Below are 17,626 nucleotides of genomic sequence, written 5' to 3'. Positions count from 1 at the left end.
AAGAACTAAAAATCAGGTGAGCACTCAAAGTACCTAGTCTTATTAAAATCCCTGATGGCGGCATTGACAAGGTATGAAAAACATTTTTGAATTGCCAATCTCACCCCTCTTCCAACCCCCTCCAGTAGCAGTGTGGTGTGGAGAGCATTTCTGTGCACTGGCGAAAGGGAGAATGCAGCAACTGTGAGACATTGAACTCAGCGTTGCCCTGCCGTAGCACAAAGCAAAATCAGTGCACGCTCAGCTGATGCCCACCCACAAAGGGAGGATTTGAAACAGCCCTAACCAAAGCGGAAGCACTGACCCCAGAGGTTGGAACTTGAGTTCCCGCAAGACTTGCCACCATGGGCTAAAGTGCCCCGGAACTCGAAGTAAAGTTCAAAGACAATCTATGCCACAAGGACTGCAACTTCTAGATGAGTCCTAGTGCTGAACAGGGCCCAGAGCCAGAAGACGAGGTGGACATGTGACCTGCTGAGACACCAGCCTGGATTGCTCAGGGAGTGCTGACATTACCTGTCCTCTACCCCCAGACTCCTTCTGCACAGCTCTTGACTCCAAAAGAGACTCGTTACTTCCACTTGAGGAGAGGAGAGGAAAGAAAGAGTGGGGAGGACTTTGTCACGACAAAGTCCTTGGTTACCAGCTCAACCACAGCAGGAGAGGGCACTGATCAGAGTCATGAGGCCCCCTCTTCAGGCCATATTCCCCCAGACGAAATTTCTAGACACACCCCAGGCCAGGTGGCAACCTGTTGCCTTCCATGGAAAGACAGTGCTGGCAGCATACATCAAATGGTAACTGAAGTGCCCTTGGGCCTTGAATACCCAGCAGCAGCAATACCCAGGTGCTACATCAAGGGCCTTGCAAGAGACTCTCAGACTTGCTGGTTTGAGATGAGATTTAACATATTCTCAGCAGTGCTGGCTAAAGTGTGAGACTCCTGCTTCAGAAAAGCAGAGGAAAACATAAAGAGGACTTTGGTTTGTACCTTAGGTAGCAGCTCAGCCAAAGGGGCATAGAGCACCAAGTGGTCTCTTGGGATCCCTGATCCTATGACTTGGCTCTTGGAGGGCATTTGTGGACCTGCCCTTGGCCAGAGAGGAGCACATTGTCCTGAAGGGTGAATCCAGTGCTAGGCAGCATTCACCACGACATGCTGAATGAAGAGCTCTTTGGACTTAAGGGAGCATTGGTGGTCATCTGGCAGTACTCTCCATGGGCCTGTGATGGTGGTGGCTTTGGAATGAGGCTGCCTTACCTTCAGAAAGGCCAGGAGAGAGTAGGAAAGACTGCACCTTTTGGTTTGAATGCCAGCTGAGCCACAATACAATAGGACAACAGGTAGATTTCTAAGGTTTTTGGCTGTAGTGCCTAGCTCCTCGATAGTACCTCTAGACCTGCCCAGAGCCTAGGGAATCTTGCTGACCTAAGGGGAGGGACACAGGCCTGGCTGGCTTTGCCAATTGCTACAGCAGAGGCTCAGGGCCTTGAAAAAACATAGGTGGTAGCCAGGGAGTGGTTATAGCAGATCTACTGCCATCCTGGCTTCAGGTCTCACCCAGCACAATCCGAGTGGTGGTGGCTACAGGGATGCTTGTATCACTCAACTTTAAGCTCCAGGGGCCTAAGAACACACAGAGACAGACTGTTTGGGGTAAAGTAAGAGAAGAGAACAAGTGTCTATGCCCAATAATCCAGAAAATACTTCCCAATTTTGTCCAAGATCATTAAGGTGCTTCCGCTAGGAGTCTGCAAGCACCACAGCATTACTGGGTTTGGCATGCCTCTAAAGCAGATACAGTTTAGGTAACAACATCTATCCTATTTTCAATATTTAAAAGCCTTCACAAGAAAGATGGGTACAAACAGGGCCAGACTGCAAAGACTACAGTAAATAGATAACTCTTCAACGCCTAGACATGGAAGAAGATCTAAAAGTATCAAGACCATGCAGGAAAACAAGATCTTAATACGTGAACTAAACGAGGAACCAGAGATGAATCCTGGAGTAACAGAGATATGAGAACTTTCTATACAGTATTCCAAATAGCTATGGTGAGGAAACTGACAGACATTCAATATAATACAGAAAAGGAATTCAGAATTCCATCAGAAAAATTTAACAAACAGTTTGAAATGATTACAAAGTATCATGCACAAATACTGGAGCTAAGAAATGCAATTGGTGTGCTGAAGAATGGATGAGCCTTTTTTTTTTTTTTAACAATTGGTAATCAATTTATTAAAATAACCGACTTATGCATCTGCAATGGTGACTTCCACCTCAACTCCTGGCTCAATACTGATGGAAGTAATCTGCTTAACAATCTCTGAAGGACTGTGCAAGTCAATGAGTCGCTTGTGGATTCCCATCTGGAAACGATCCCATGTTTTAGAACCTTCACCACAAGGTGTTTTTCTTGTAGTGATTCTCAAAGTCTTCGTAGGCATTCGAACTGGTCCTTTCACTTTCAGATTCTTTTCTTTTGCTCCTCTGATCAAGTCAGCACACACCTTCTCCAGCGATTTTACGTTGCGGCTTGTTAGAGTGATTCGAATTCGGTGAATTGCCACCTCTGGCTCCACGGGTGTTTTTCCGGTATCCTTAAAAGCCATGGCTGCTGCGCGGCTTCCTGACCGACTTGTTCCTCGGCAAGAGCGAACAGCGGTGAGTCAGGAGTAGGAGCGTGCGGACTAAGGATCCACAACAGCTACGACCGCATCTTCCACAAAGAGCGGATGAGCCTTTTTAAAAAAACTTTTACTGTGCACTTTGGGAGGCTGAGGTGGGCACTTCACCTGAGGTTGGGAGTTCGAGACCAGCCTGACCAACATAAAGAAACCCTGTCTCTACTAAAAATACAAAAAATTAGCTGGGGCAGTAGTGCATGCCTGTAATCTCAGCTACTCAGAAGGCTGAGGCAGGAGAATCGCTTGAACCTGGGACTCAGAGGTTGCAGTGAGCCGAGATCATGCCATTGTGCTCCAGCTTGGGTAACGAGCAAAACTCTGCCAAAAAAAAGAAAAAGGAAAGAAAGAAAGAAACTTTTATTGTAAGTTCAGGAGTACAAGTACAGGTTTGTTACACAGGTAAACTTGTGCTGTGGATGTTTGTTGTACAGATTATATCATCACCCATGTATTAACCATAGTATCCATTAGTTATTATTCCTGGTTTTCTCACTCCTCCCACCTTCCACCCACCAATAGGCTCCAGTGTGTATTGTTCCCATCTATGTAACCATATGTTCTCATTATTTGGCTCCCACTTACAAGTGATGAAAATATGTGGTGTTCGATTTTCTGCTGCTGCATTAGTTTGCTAAGGATAATGGCATGTAGCTCCATCCATGTTTCTACAAAGGACATGATCTTGTTCTTTTTCCTGGCTACATAGTGTTCCATGCTGTAAATGTACCACATTTTCTTTAGTCGATCATTGATGAGCATTTAGGTTGATTCCATGTCTTTGCTATGGTGAATAGTGTGGCAATGAACATATGCATGCATGTGTCTTTATAATAGAATGATTTATATTCCTTTTGGTATATACCCATTAATGGGATATATGTGTCAAATGGTGTTTCTGTCTTTAAGTATTTGGTTAATCCCCACACTCTCTTCCACAACAATTGAACTAATTTACACCCCCACAATATATGTGTTTCCTTTTTTCTACAACCTTGCTATCATTTGTTAGTTTTTGACTTTTTCTAATGGCCATTCTGACTGATATGAGATGGTATCTCATTGTGGTTTTGATTGGTACTTTTCTAATGATCAATGATGTTGAGATTTTTTAACCTATGATTGTTGCTGCATGTATGTATTCTTTTGAAAAGTGTCTGTTCATGTCCTTTGCCCACTATTTTATGGGATATGTCCATTATTTTTAATGTTCAAGTGTTTTAAGCACACTGAAAGTACGCAAAATGAACAGCAGACCCACATGTACACACCAACCAATTTTTCCCAGCTTTATTTAGGCATAATTAGAAAAAAAAAAAGCATTCATATTTGATGCATAAAACTTGATTTAATATACATTTTGCAACAATTCCCACAACGAAATTGATTAACACATCTCTCATCACATCTAGTTATTACTGTTTGTGGTAGTCAGTTAAGATCAACTCTCTTAGCCAATTGTAAGTAAGCAATACAAAATTACTAATTATAATTATCATGCGATACTTTAGATCCCCAGAACTAACTTATTTTATATCTGAAAGTGTTTACTCTTTGACCAACATCTCCCCATTTCCCTATTCCCAAGGGCCTGGCAGCCACTTCTGTACTTTCTGCTTCCATGCATTTGACTTTTTTTGATTGCACATATAAGTGAAATCTTACAGTATCTGTCTTTCTGTGTCTGGCTCATTTTACTTAGCATAATGTCCTTCAGATTCATCCACGTTGTTGCAAGTGACAGAATTTATACATATATATACACACACACACACACAAACACATCTATATATACACACACTCATATAGTATACACACACACACACACACACAATGTGCGTGTGTATAAACATTTCTTTATCCATCAATACCACATTGGTCCTGTATCTTGGCTGTTGTGAATAATGTTGCAATGAACATTGGAAAGCAGATGTCTATTCGAGATACTGATTTTATTTCCTTTGGATATATACCCTTAAAAGAAATTACTGGATCATATGGTAATTCCATTTTTAATTTTTCTGAGGAAAGCTCAAACTGTTTTCCATAGGCTGTAACTATTTACATTATCACCAACAATGTACAAAGATTATCTTTTCTACCATCTTTGTCAACATTTGTTATTGTCTTTTTGATAATAGCCATTCTAAAAGGTGTGAGGTTGTGGTTTTGATATACATTGCCCTGATGATTCGTGATGCTAAGCACATTTTCATATACCTATTGACAGTAATGTGTGCCTAAAATTGGAATACAAATTTGGGAGAGATTCTGCTTTAAACTTCCAGACTTTTAGGAAAATATGGAAACCAAATGCAAATGCTTTACTCACCTGAGTAATACCCTTTTATTTAACCCCCATTACCTCTCCTCCCTCTCATCATTATAGTTTAGGTAATTTTCTTCAAAAGGGATACCTTTACTCTCCTCTTTCCTATTAACACTGTTCATCAAATCTTTTTTTTTTTTTTTTTTTTTTTTTATTTTTGAGAAAGAGTTGTATTCTTGTTTCCCAGGCTGGAGTGCAATGGCGCCATCTTGGCTCACCGCAACCTCTGCCTCCTGGGTTCAGGCAATTCTCCTGCCTCAGCCTCCTGAGTAGCTGGGATTACAGGCACGCACCACCATGCCCAGCTAATTTTTTGTATTTTTAGTAGAGACGGGGTTTCACCGTGTTTACCAGGATGGTCTCGATCTCTTGACCTCGTGATCCACCTACCTCGGCCTCCCAAAGTGCTGGGATTACAGGCTTGAGCCACCGCGCCCGGCCTTGTTCATCAAATCTTATGAAAAATATATCGAATCTGTAATAAAAGTTTAACTACTGTGATTTTTAAAAATCATTTTTATTATCTCATTATTTGCAGCATTCACCAATAAGGAAATAAGTGCATTGGCTTAAAATGGGAGGAGGTTCTAATTAGGAACCTAATAAATATTTAATTGAAATTTACAAGTTTTATCTATAATTTATCAAGAAAGCAAATTTGCAGGAATATTATGAATGAATGAATGAATGAGGGGCCAAAGAGGAAAGATGTGATTTGTGATAGTTGAGCTACCTAGCAGATTATGAAACCAGGCTATAGAGCTACTGCAATTAAAACAGTAAGCTATTTATGCTGTAATATAGAAATTAATGGGATGGAATATAAAACTAGAAACAGGAAGAGTTGTGTGCTTGCGTGTATATGTGTAGGTGTGTGTGATTTTATAAAGATGACATAGTGTTAAAGATAGGATTTTTCATAAATAATGTCAAGAAAATGCCCTATTGTCTGATTATGATAAACCTTTTGGCTGTTTAACACAGATACCTTTTGTTCCTCATTAGTACTTTAATATAATTAAGAATGTGAAGAATTCTTTGAGCTTTCATTTCCTATGTATATATGACTATAGAGTAACATCTCTGCCATGCTGTTTCTTACATTAAGAAAACTTAGTAAAAATGATGACTTTTAAAATATTTTATCTTTTATAATGAACCATTTGCTCTTGCTGCCATTATAGTTTTAAGCAAATGTATGGATGAGGTAAATTTGAGGCATAATTGCTCTCTTTGTAGGCATGTAAAATTTAAAGAATTGATCTGTCTATTCTGTGGTTACCTTGGCAAAAAATATATAAAATTATACTGTAAAACATTCCCATAAGGGAAACTTTTATTTTTACCAGTATTTTGCTTTATGTATATTAATATCTGTACTATTTATGAGTATTTCTTAAATTATCTACAATCTATTTTATACCTGAAACATTTAAAAATGGAAACTTGTATCAATTTTTTTCCACAAAGAAAATATTTCACTTTTTATTTTCCTGTCCCATAATTTTCATTAGTGTAAAGTAGTTTGTATTTTTAAATATTCTCTATTTGTCAAAGCACATTTTAGGTATTAACCTTATTTCCTTTGAATTAAAATGTTCGAGTTTTAACATCATGATTGCTTCTGTAATTGTATTTGCACAAAAACATAATCGGCTGAGATATCCTTAAAATACAGAGGGTCACACATAGTACAAATTCAGTTTCGCCTAATAGGTTACATAGAACAGCATATTATATACTATTCTGTGTTTTTAAAAATATCAAAGTAATAAATTCACAAGACAATAATTCCATTAGGCTTTCCTCTATCCCTCTTCCTAGTCTCTATCTCCACATACTAGCATCTGACACATTTAACTGTTTTAACTATTTCTTGTTTTAGTTCTACTGATTAATAATTCCTAACGTTAGAAACTGTCTCCTTTTACAATTTTTTATTATTAATAGAAACTCTCTGTTATCTTCATGTCACAAAGATAATGTTATCAACAATATTTTTCACTTAATATTGTTGATTTAGTTTTTTGTTTACTTTTGGTATTGAAAAAACATAAATAAACATGGAATTATATTATTTTTTCCTGACTTTTGTCAAGATTTCAAATTCTTTTCTATCAGTGATAGATGAGCAAACCTACACTTCCATCCACTTCTTGCATCTTATCTTCCATTGATTCTCACCTTTACCTTTAATTTGTCAGATTAATGGCATTTACTTTTATTTCTGTAGCCATATTTATGTGGCCCATGTATTGTTTCTGTGCTTATTTTTAAAATTGAAAAGTAGTTAGATGAATTTGACTCTAACTATGGTTCACTGTGCAACAAAGTAGTGTGCTCTTTGCATAGGTCTAATCTCACAATTTTTGTGGAACATCACAGAAAGCACTCCTAAGATTCAGATGAAATAGATACCTTTGCATTTAAGTCAATCATGACAAGTTTTGGTTTGATTTACAATTAAACCATGTCTTTCATTTTCATCATGCTATCCCCACCTCTGAATTTATTGGATTTATCTTTCTATTTTAAGATTGGCGGAACAACCTGTTTTGTAGCATCACTAATAACTTAGATATTTTTATTACATTCGATTATTGGAATTCCTTATAGTTGTCTTCTTTAATAAATTATTCTTAGAGACATTTGACTCTCAGTTTAATTTGCAGTTACTGCTTTCTAAGTCTACTATAGAGATGTCATCTTGGAACTTTTTGCCGCGTGACTCCTGGATAAATTCCATTTATTAAACCTTATTTTCTTCTGCTTTTTGATTTTCATCCTTTAGTTTCTTAGTGTAGTAGACTCAAGCAACTTCTTCAGAGGAGGTGCATGAGATGTAACTTTTTCAGTTTTTGAATTTCTGAATATGTCTAAATTTTGTCCTTACACTTGATAGGCAAATTAAATATATATAAAATATTATTTTCAAAGTCACTGTCACAGAACTTTGGCGACAACTATGCAATGATGCTGAGACAATTGATTGTAGGGCAATTCTCATTCTTTTGTCAGGAATCTGTCTCTGTAAATTTCACCTCCTTGGAAGTTTTTGAGAGCTTGCCTTCCTTGGCATCCTCAAAAGGTAAGATGCCAAGTTGAACTGTGGGGATTTTCATTCTTACTCAGCATAAGGACAGTGTCACCATTGGACTCTCTGGGGATCCACACTTCATTTTGATTTTTGCCAAACTATTTTTTTTATTTTATAAATTATCTTTGCATTTACTTTATTATCTCTTCTAGGAATGCCTATTAGTATTTGTTTGTTTGTGTTTGTTTTTGTTGGTTTATCCTTTTTTTTGATGGCCTATATTTTCTGTATTTTTTTAGTTATAATTTTATTTGTGTCCGTTTGGGGGCACTCCGATGGTTCTAGCTTCTCCAGGAGTGATTTCTTCCCACTTTCTCTCATTAGCATCAAATATGTCTTAGACACTTCCTGATGCTCAAGCAGTTTATTCTGGTAGGGCTCTTACAAGGTGGACAGTGGTAGCAGTCTGGTATCATGATCCAGATACAGTCAGAGGTTCAGGTGACCAAGTGACTAGGAGGTCTCCATCTGGGGATTATTCTCAAAGTTTGAGGGTTTCTTTTCCCTTTCTTATACCTGTATTCAGTCTGGGTCAGTTACCAGGTATTTCTTTGATAAAAGGAATGTAAGCTATAAGAATAGCTTTAGGTAAAGGTAGGAATATTAAGGGCAAGATTTGTTTTAACATTTATGAATGTTGGATCTGTACTGAGGTGGCCTCGTCTCCTGGAGATCCCTGGGGCAAGGTTGGAGATCCCAATTTCTGATTGTATCATACTGCTAAGTTTCACATAATGTAGGCCCTGTAAGAAGTTTGTGTAGACATTATGTGTGTTATTAAGCTTATATATATTATATGTCTCTTATCATATAGTATAATTGATTTTGTGCTTCCATCTCATTTCTATCTTCTGAAAATTCATTGGAATCTTTTATCTCCTAATAGTCTTTTCTATTCTCTTGTTTATAAAATGTTTCTTTTTTATTTCTTTACTATAACTCTATTGGAGCCTTGGCAAGAAAGAAGCCCAAATACCTGAGCTTTCTTTTCCATCTTCTTTGATTTTCCCTCATCAAAGAACTATAAACTCAGTGGGAGCAGAGACTTCATTGAGTTCCATGCTGACTTCCCAACACCCAGAAGAATACTGGCACAAAGTAGGTAGAGAATACATATTTATTGAGTGGGTGAAGGAATCTTAAATTTTGTGACAGTAACAGCTGATCCATACAAACTAAGCTAATTTAACAAGGGTTTATGAAAGGGCTAAAAAGTGAAAGAGCAGAAATGCAGAGCTAGAAATTATATAACCGTCACCTCTGGCCAAAAAAAGGTAGAGAAAAATGATATTTTTCACTATTCATAAGCAGAGAGAGGTGCAGAAAAAGCCTCTTTGAGAGAGGAACAATAACCTTCTCTTTAGAGAGATAACTGACCTACTAGAACTTCACTGGGGGAAAAGCAGAGGAATTCTGACTCACTCTCTTCTACCTCTCTGAGGATATCCAAAGCTCACCAGGTGTCAAAGATCACTCGAACCCACAGGTATCATCCATACATGTCAGCATTCCCTGGCAGAGTATGACGTTAAAAAAATAAAAAGGGCAAGGAGAATGTGTAGAGCTCAAACAGAATTTCTCAGTACCTATGGAAACCATATTGTATTCCTGATATGAAAGATATCTTTATTTCTTCCTTCTAGTTTTTCCCTTGAAGTGTAATTGATTCTCAGTATCAGCAAAAGACTGAATCCAGTAATAAAAAAAAATCACAGATCATTAAGGCCCTTATATTTGCAATGATATAACATGTGCATATGACCATTGCACAGCTTCCCATATACTTTCAATAACCTCTAGATTACTTATAATACCAAAAAGAATGTAAGAACTCGGCAAATAGAAATTTGTATTTTTATTGGCTCTTAAATATTTTCATTATGCAGTGGTTAAAGAAGTGGAGGCAAAGCCAGCCATGGTGGCTCTCACCTGTAATCCCAGCACTTTGAGAGGCTGAGGTGGGTGGATCACCTGAGGTCAGGAGTTCAAGGCTGGCCTTGCCAACATGGTAAAACCCCATTTCTACTAAAAATACACACACACAAAAAAAGTAGCCAGGCATGGTGACAGCATCTGTAATCCCAGCTACTTGGGAGGCTAAGGCAGGAGAATTGCTTAAACCTGGGAGGCAGAGGTTGCAGTGAGCCAAGATCACATCACTGAGCTCCAGCCTGAGCAACAAGAGTGAAACTCTATGTCAAAACAAACAAACACACACAGTAGAGGCAAAACCCAGAGATACATAGGTCTGACTGTGTATTCATTTTTATTGTCATTTTCTACAGCTGAACCTTTATGTAAACTTAAGCAACCATTTCTGTATGTACAGTTTGAACCATTCTGCAATTGTATTAAACTAATTGCCTCAAATATTGATTGCCCTGTAATTTGCAAATGCAGTGGATCAGTACATGATGTGAAGTATACTTAATAACCTTTATCTCTTTTCCAACATTGTACTTTTTCTGTCTCTCACTTTTCCTAGTCCTTCACAAGCTAGTCTCCTTGTCTCCAGTATCTTCTCTCTGATTGTTATCAACAGTAATTATAACATACAGGATATTTAATGTTTTGAACACTGTCATAAATGTACCCTTACTGAGCAGAATAAAGTATACCCTTTAAAGTTTCTGCCTTTGCATGTGCTCCTTTCTCTGCCTAGACCACTTTCCCTACCTGATTATCACTGTCCATCATTTGGAACTCAGGTTCAAATACCATGTCTTACGCAGATCTTCTCTAATTCCCTTGCACAGAGTGGTTACTTCATCATTTATATGCTGTTTTTCTACAGGGCCTTTGTCACACTAAAACTTTTGTTTTCCAATGTGAAAACATTAAAGACCAAACTATGTTTTATTCACTTCAGTGTCCCTAGGATCTAACCCAGCACATGTCCACAGTAGTGAATAAAGTATTTTGGTATTTGTGAACTTGATGAAGGCTACAAAAGTGCGAAATCTACCAAATTTGGTTGTTTTTATCTGATATTTCTATAGCATATAAATAACCTAGAATAAATGCTGTATACTTCATAGAAACTGACACATTGCAAACAATTTTGAATGACTGCTGTATTTGGGTGTTGTGACACCCTAGCCATACTCGGGAAAAAGGTCTTCAGGACAGGGTAGTGTGGTGGCTCACACCTGTAATCCTAACCCTTTGGGAGGCGGAGGCAGGTGGATCACTTGATGTCAGAAGTTCAAGACCAGCCTGTCCAACATGGAAAAACCCCTCTGTTAAACACACACACACACAAAATAACTGAGTGCAGGTGATTGAGGCACAAGAATTGCTTGAGCCAAGATCACACCACAGCATTCCAGCCTGGGGGACAGAGAGAGACTTCATTTCAAAAGGAAAACAGAAAAAAGTTTCAGGATGTTTTGTTAATACATATAGATGGTAAATGTCTAAGAAACACATTACTACATTTTGAGCTAAATTTTTATTATTTTTTAAATTTTTAAAAATATATTTTATTGCACTTTAGATTCTGGGGTACATGTGTAGAACATGCAGAATTGTTGCATAGGTACATACATGGCAATGTGGTTTGCTGCCTCCATCCCTGCGTCATCTATATCTGGCATTTCTCCCCATGTTATCCCTCCCCAACTCCCTACCCACTGTTGTCCCTTCCCTAGTACCCCCCAACAGACCCCAGTGTATGATGCTCCTCTCCCTGTGTCCACGTGTTCTCGTTGTTCAACACCTTCCTATGAGTGAGAACTAAATATTATTTTTTAAAAGTTGTCAGCAAACTTTTTAAGTAAAGGACAAGATAAATATTTTAAAGCTTTGCAGACCATGTAATCTGCAAAATATTGCTTAGCATGAATGCAGTAATAAAACTGCATCACTGAATGGGTGTGGTCGTATTCCAATAAAACTTTTTTTTAAACAAAAACAGAAAGCAGACTGCTGGTTTTAGTTTCCCAACCACTGAGTTAAGATACACATTTCAAAAGTCAAAATGTATATGTAAAAAAAATATAAAAAAGTGTTTGGACCTTTTAGTTCTGGGATACCATGTTACTTGGTTTGTATAAATGATGGGAGGTAGCTTTTTACCATCCAGCAGACAGCTCCAATATAATGTGATTCAACTACCATAGAAATGATAAAAAGGGTTCAGGCAAATATGATGTGTTTTGAGGCAAAGCTGCAAGCTTTGACTCTACTGTCTCACAGGAATAGTTAAGTAGGTACATGTTGTCTTATATTACTCCAAGTTGGCATGTTTGTAATGTATCCTGCAGTGTTTACATATGTTTTCTGCTACAGTGTGGGTGATTTGTTTGTCTTAAAGGGCTACAGAGCTCTGCAATGAGATTTCAGATTTCTAACAGCATCTATCTTCTGTCTTATGAACTTTAGTACCAGTTACAGTGCCAAACACGTAATAGCTACTTTTACATCCAGATTAAGAGATTGAATTTCTGAAGTTGAGTGGACTTTACTGTGTTTTGTTATAAGAAAGTACATTCCACCTCCTGGCCAGAATCTGAAAAGTGGGAACTGTTGTCTCAAGGCAGATTGAGTAAAACAAAATATGCATATGAATACATTCATTCCTACTATTAAAGCAAAAATTTCAAAGCATTAATTCCATCTTGGCTATGAATGATGAAGCATAAAATATAGGCTTGAAGATTGATCATCAAACAAGATTATTCAGAGATCTTTGGCCCAACTGCTCAGAACTGTGGGGAATATGAAAGAAATCTAGACACCCCAGGCCTGAAACACTTGGAATTACAGTATATTTTTTAAAAGAGAAAAGTACATGTAAAAATTGTATGGCAATGTGTAATTGTGATAGATTGTATTGTAGGGAAGAGAGAGTTGTGGTGATTCAGAAAAGACACATATTCAAATTGAGAGAATACAGCAATTTCTTTGTATGGCTCTATGATACTAACATGACATCTTCATCTGGTAGGTAAATGGAACTTACCAAACTACTGTAAGTTAGAGCAAATCTCAATCAGTGCATCATGGCACATAGAACCATAAATGAGTAATGGGCATGAGGCAATGCATTCGCCTTTCCCCCAGTGTTCAAGAGGGACAAGTTGCTGGAGTCACCTATATCTGGAAGTGAGTATTTCCTTGGTGACTTGATGGCTGCCTGACTAGAACAGAGTCAAATTACATACCCCAGGGGCCCTTAGGTGTTAACCTTGAGCTCTTGTTAGGACCTCAGATATTGAAAAAAGTTTAAAAACATACAACTCTCTTACACACTGGGGTCTGTTGGGGGGAAATAGGGGAAGGACGGTGGAGGGTGGGGAGTTGGGGAGAGATATCAAGGGGAGAGATGCCAGATGTAGGTGATGGGGAGGAAGGCAGCAAATCACACTGCCACGTGTGTATCTATGCAACAATCTTGCATGTTCTTCACATGTACCCCAAAACCTAAAATGCAATCAAATAAATAAATGAAAAAAAAAAACAAAAAAATACGACTCTCATTACATTTTCCTTGAGGAGGTAAGCATGGCCAAGGATGTACTGTACCACCTGAATATTGTCCTCTTTAGCCAGAGCTGAAGAACATCCTTCTATACATCTTTGTCAATGGACTGTTGCTTATAAGGCAATAGTTGTCAAATGCTTGGACTCTCATAGATTTACTGTCCTTGGTTCAAATACTACTTCTACAACATGCTAAATGACTGAAGTCAAGTTAACCTCGTTAAGCTTTAATTTCTCTTAGTTCTTTCCTGTTGCTATATAATACAACACCATAAACTGGGTACTTTATAAACAACAGTAATTTATTTCTCAGAATACTGGAGACAGAGAAAACCACAATCAAGGCAGCAGCAGATTTGGTATCTGGTGTGGCTCCAGCCTCTGCTTACAAGATAACTCCTTTTCCTGTAACCTCACATGGCAGAAGAGAAGACAGGCAAAAGAAACTAATGCTGTGTGTTCACATAGTGGAAAATTTAGAAGGTATAAGCAGCTCCCTTATGCCTTTTTTTATAAAGCAATTAATGCCATTCATGAAGGGAGAGTCATCACTTTCTGAAAGGCCCCACATCTTAATACCATCATGTTGGGGTATAAGTTCCAACATATAAATTTTGGAAGAGACACATCCATTCAAACCATAGTCATTTCCTAATCTGTAAAATGAGAGATAAAAGTACACACCTTATAAAGTTCTTATAATGATGGAAGAAGGATAGGTATATGTGTTTAGCACAGTCCCTGACATGTAGAAACCTCTCAGTACATGTAAGAATTCCTATCATTACTGTCATTGTCCTTATTGTCATTGTAATCATCATTATATTTTGGCAACATTGATATTTTATGGTCAAGTGGGTTGAGCACCAAATGTAATAATTTTCAAATTCTTGGGAAATCCTTATGAAGTAATGTTATTTGTGTTTTAATTTTACCTTGACATCATATTATAATTGAAAAATAGAAAATTATTTTCTGCTGTGAGAGTTCATTAACAACAACAAAGCAGAAATTTTTTTCTTTAAGAAGGAATTGGTAGAATTGTCATGCGAGATTGGAACTGTGTGCTTAGCATATTTATTGTATGCTTTTGTATGATAAATTCTGTTGAAAAGAAATTATTTTCTATTATAAGGAATTTTATGAATTTACAAACATGTAAAAGATATCACACCTTTATAAAATATTTATTGCTCCTGTCAGACAAACAAGTAGTACTATATTTTCTTAATATAATATTGCATAATTTAAATAGTGATAACTCTCACACCCCCTTTTGAAAAATTAATTCAAATATGTGTTCAAGAGAAGAGTAATTTTTCTTTTCATATTTCCGTTTAAACTTTGTTAGCATAATGTATCCCAATGTGTTTTGATTAGAAAATAAGATTTGAATGTCATGCTAAAAGATAAAAGAAAACCTGTGCTTTGGGGGAAAGATGAGAACTGGTAACATTTACTACCCCTGAAAATTAATCTAGATTATTTTAAAATAATGGAAATATGTAGAAAATGGGAGTATTTGTAGTAATATACTGCTTCCATCAGGAAATTAAACTTTGAAATAAATTTGATTCTAATACCCCATTAAATTTGACAAAAATCTACACTATATTATCAATGAAAATGATTACAAAGAAAATGTGGCACATATACATCACAGAATACTATGCAGCCATAAAAATTGATGAGTTTGTGTCCTTTGTGGGGATGGTTTCCAGGTTCATCCATGTCATTTTCAGCAAACTAACAGAAGAACAGAAAATCAAACACCACATGTTCTCACTCACAGGCGGGTGTTGAACAATGAGAACAGGTGGACACAGAGAGGCGAACATCACACACTGGGGTCCATTGGGGAGGTAAGGGGAGGGACAGTGGGATGCAGGTTGGGGAAGGATAACGTGGGGAGAAATGTCATGTATAGGTGATGGGTGGATGGAGGCAGCGAACCACCTTGACATGAATGTACCTATGCAGCAATCTTGCATGATCTGCACATGTACCCCAGAAACTAAAGTACAATAAAAAATAAAAATAATAATTTTTAATTTATTTGAATAGAAATTGTATGCATATAAGGTAACTATACATTCTTAACACACTCATTCTAAATATAGCCTCCATTTATGTGACATTTAACTTTTTTCACTTGTGGTAATAGTAATAACAAGATGGTAGGTAATATAATAGAGCATTTACAATTGCCATTCCCCACACTAAACACTTCATTTATGTTGCCTTACTTTACCTTCACAACTACCTCATGAGAGAAATGCTGATATTGTGTCTCTTCATAGAAGAGAAAACTTAAACGGAAGAGAAATTAACTCATTAATCAATTTAACACAAATCATAAGAGTTAGAATAAAAACATAAACAGCATGAATCTAAGGATATGGCTGTTGACCAGCAAGACACTGTCTCTAAATACTTCCACTCTTCCTCCCCACCAAAAACTCCAATTCTTTAGAACCAGCAATAGAACTGGAAATACTAATTGAAATAATCAGAAAGGTATATGAACTGCCATGTGAAGATAAAATAATAAGGAAGTCAGTATTTTGAAAGACAATGGCTTAAATTTAACACATGCTTAACTTGTCTAAAATAACTACAAGTAGAAATGAAGGGATCTGGTCCACCTGATGCTAGAACTAAGAGATGCTTTTTACTGCTTGCAAAAGTGACCATATACTGCCCAAGCTAGGTATATGTCCCAGCAGTTTTACGTTCTTGCTTGAGTAGATGAAAAAAATATATTTTAAGTGTTATGTCAATCAAATACAAGCACAGCCTTTCTACATATTCTACTCTCATGTTGTGTTTAATAAAATAAATTTTGGGTTTGTAATAGATATGATATTTGAATATGTAGAATTAAATACGTTAAAACTAAACTTTGCTCAGTTAGCATTGTACTATTGCCGGGAATGTCATGTGAGATAAATGTTGGCACTTGTTTATTAGAAATATTAAACTTGCTCTAAGAGACAGAATTTTTCTTTATCAAAGGAGTCCTGTAAGTTTTCATTCTTAGTGTATTTTAAATCCTTATGTTAAAAAGAAAAAAAGCTAATCTTAAAGTGATTGTCATTTAATAGTTCATACATAGAAAATAAGTGTTTTAGTTTTTTGGTTTTTTTTTTTATCAAATAGAATCTGAGTATCAATTGATGCTTAAGAACATAACAGCATACAACTACAGCTCTCCTTCCCTTGGTAGCACTTTCTTTTCATCCTTTGTTTTATGCATTTCTTTACATAGACCTAGTTAAAGCATCTGGGATTCCTTCATAGCTGATGTACATGTTTAACATTGCTATTAATGGCATTCAAGACAAGAATATTCCCTCTTGTCAAATCCAAAAAGTCAAATTGCTCTGACAGCTTAAGAGAGGCCAGCTGTAAATTTTATATTTGCCTAAATGGTAACAGAAAAGCAAATAAAAGGTCCAGTTCTCATTCCCTTGAAACAAACCTACTGAATTTTTAGTATTACAATGAAACTCAAAGATAGCTTTTTTCTCCATATCCAGGCGGCTGTTCCCATTTTTTAACAGTAAAAAATCATTTTAAATAAAAGTGTTTTCTGTAGAAATTATTCTGCATTTAACCAGATTTCATTGGAGGCAGCTAGTGTCTTTTTAGAATTGGCATCCAATCCCTACCTTTATGAAGCTTCCACCCTATTGGAAAAACCATGTTTATAGACAAACAAGTGCCACACAGTTAAATGTATGAAAAGTGCCAACAGAATGATACAGGAACAACACAAAGCCAAATGTTACAAGGAGACCATATTTCAGGAGAAAGTAGGAAAACAAATTTTCTTAATTAATTTCAGCACATACCTTTGTGAAAAAAGGCCAAGAAATACCAGACTGAATGTTTGATTTCTAAAATCCTTGGCTTCCCTCTTCTTTTATGCTACCTATATACCGAGGCTAAAGGAAAAGTTTTTACTGGCAGCAAATTTCAGCATCTCCCATCAACATGGATTCCTACAAATTTCAAACACTCTG

The 17,626-nt window shown here is 36.9% G+C and overlaps 1 pseudogene across 1 annotated transcript; it reads right to left on the bottom strand.

Moving 5' to 3' along the window:
* Positions 1 to 2,217: 2,217 nt before the first annotated feature.
* Positions 2,218 to 2,743, bottom strand: LOC116556517 (annotated as a pseudogene). Its single transcript, XR_004271052.1, has one exon. The product of XR_004271052.1 is annotated as a 40S ribosomal protein S20 pseudogene (transcript).
* Between the last annotated feature and the right edge of the window lie 14,883 nt (positions 2,744 to 17,626).

Source organism: Sapajus apella, unplaced genomic scaffold (assembly GCF_009761245.1).
Source record: "Sapajus apella isolate SASKATOON/1434 unplaced genomic scaffold, GSC_monkey_1.0 scaffold17, whole genome shotgun sequence".
NCBI lineage: Eukaryota > Metazoa > Chordata > Mammalia > Primates > Cebidae > Sapajus > Sapajus apella.
This window is presented reverse-complemented; position numbering and strand designations above follow the sequence as displayed.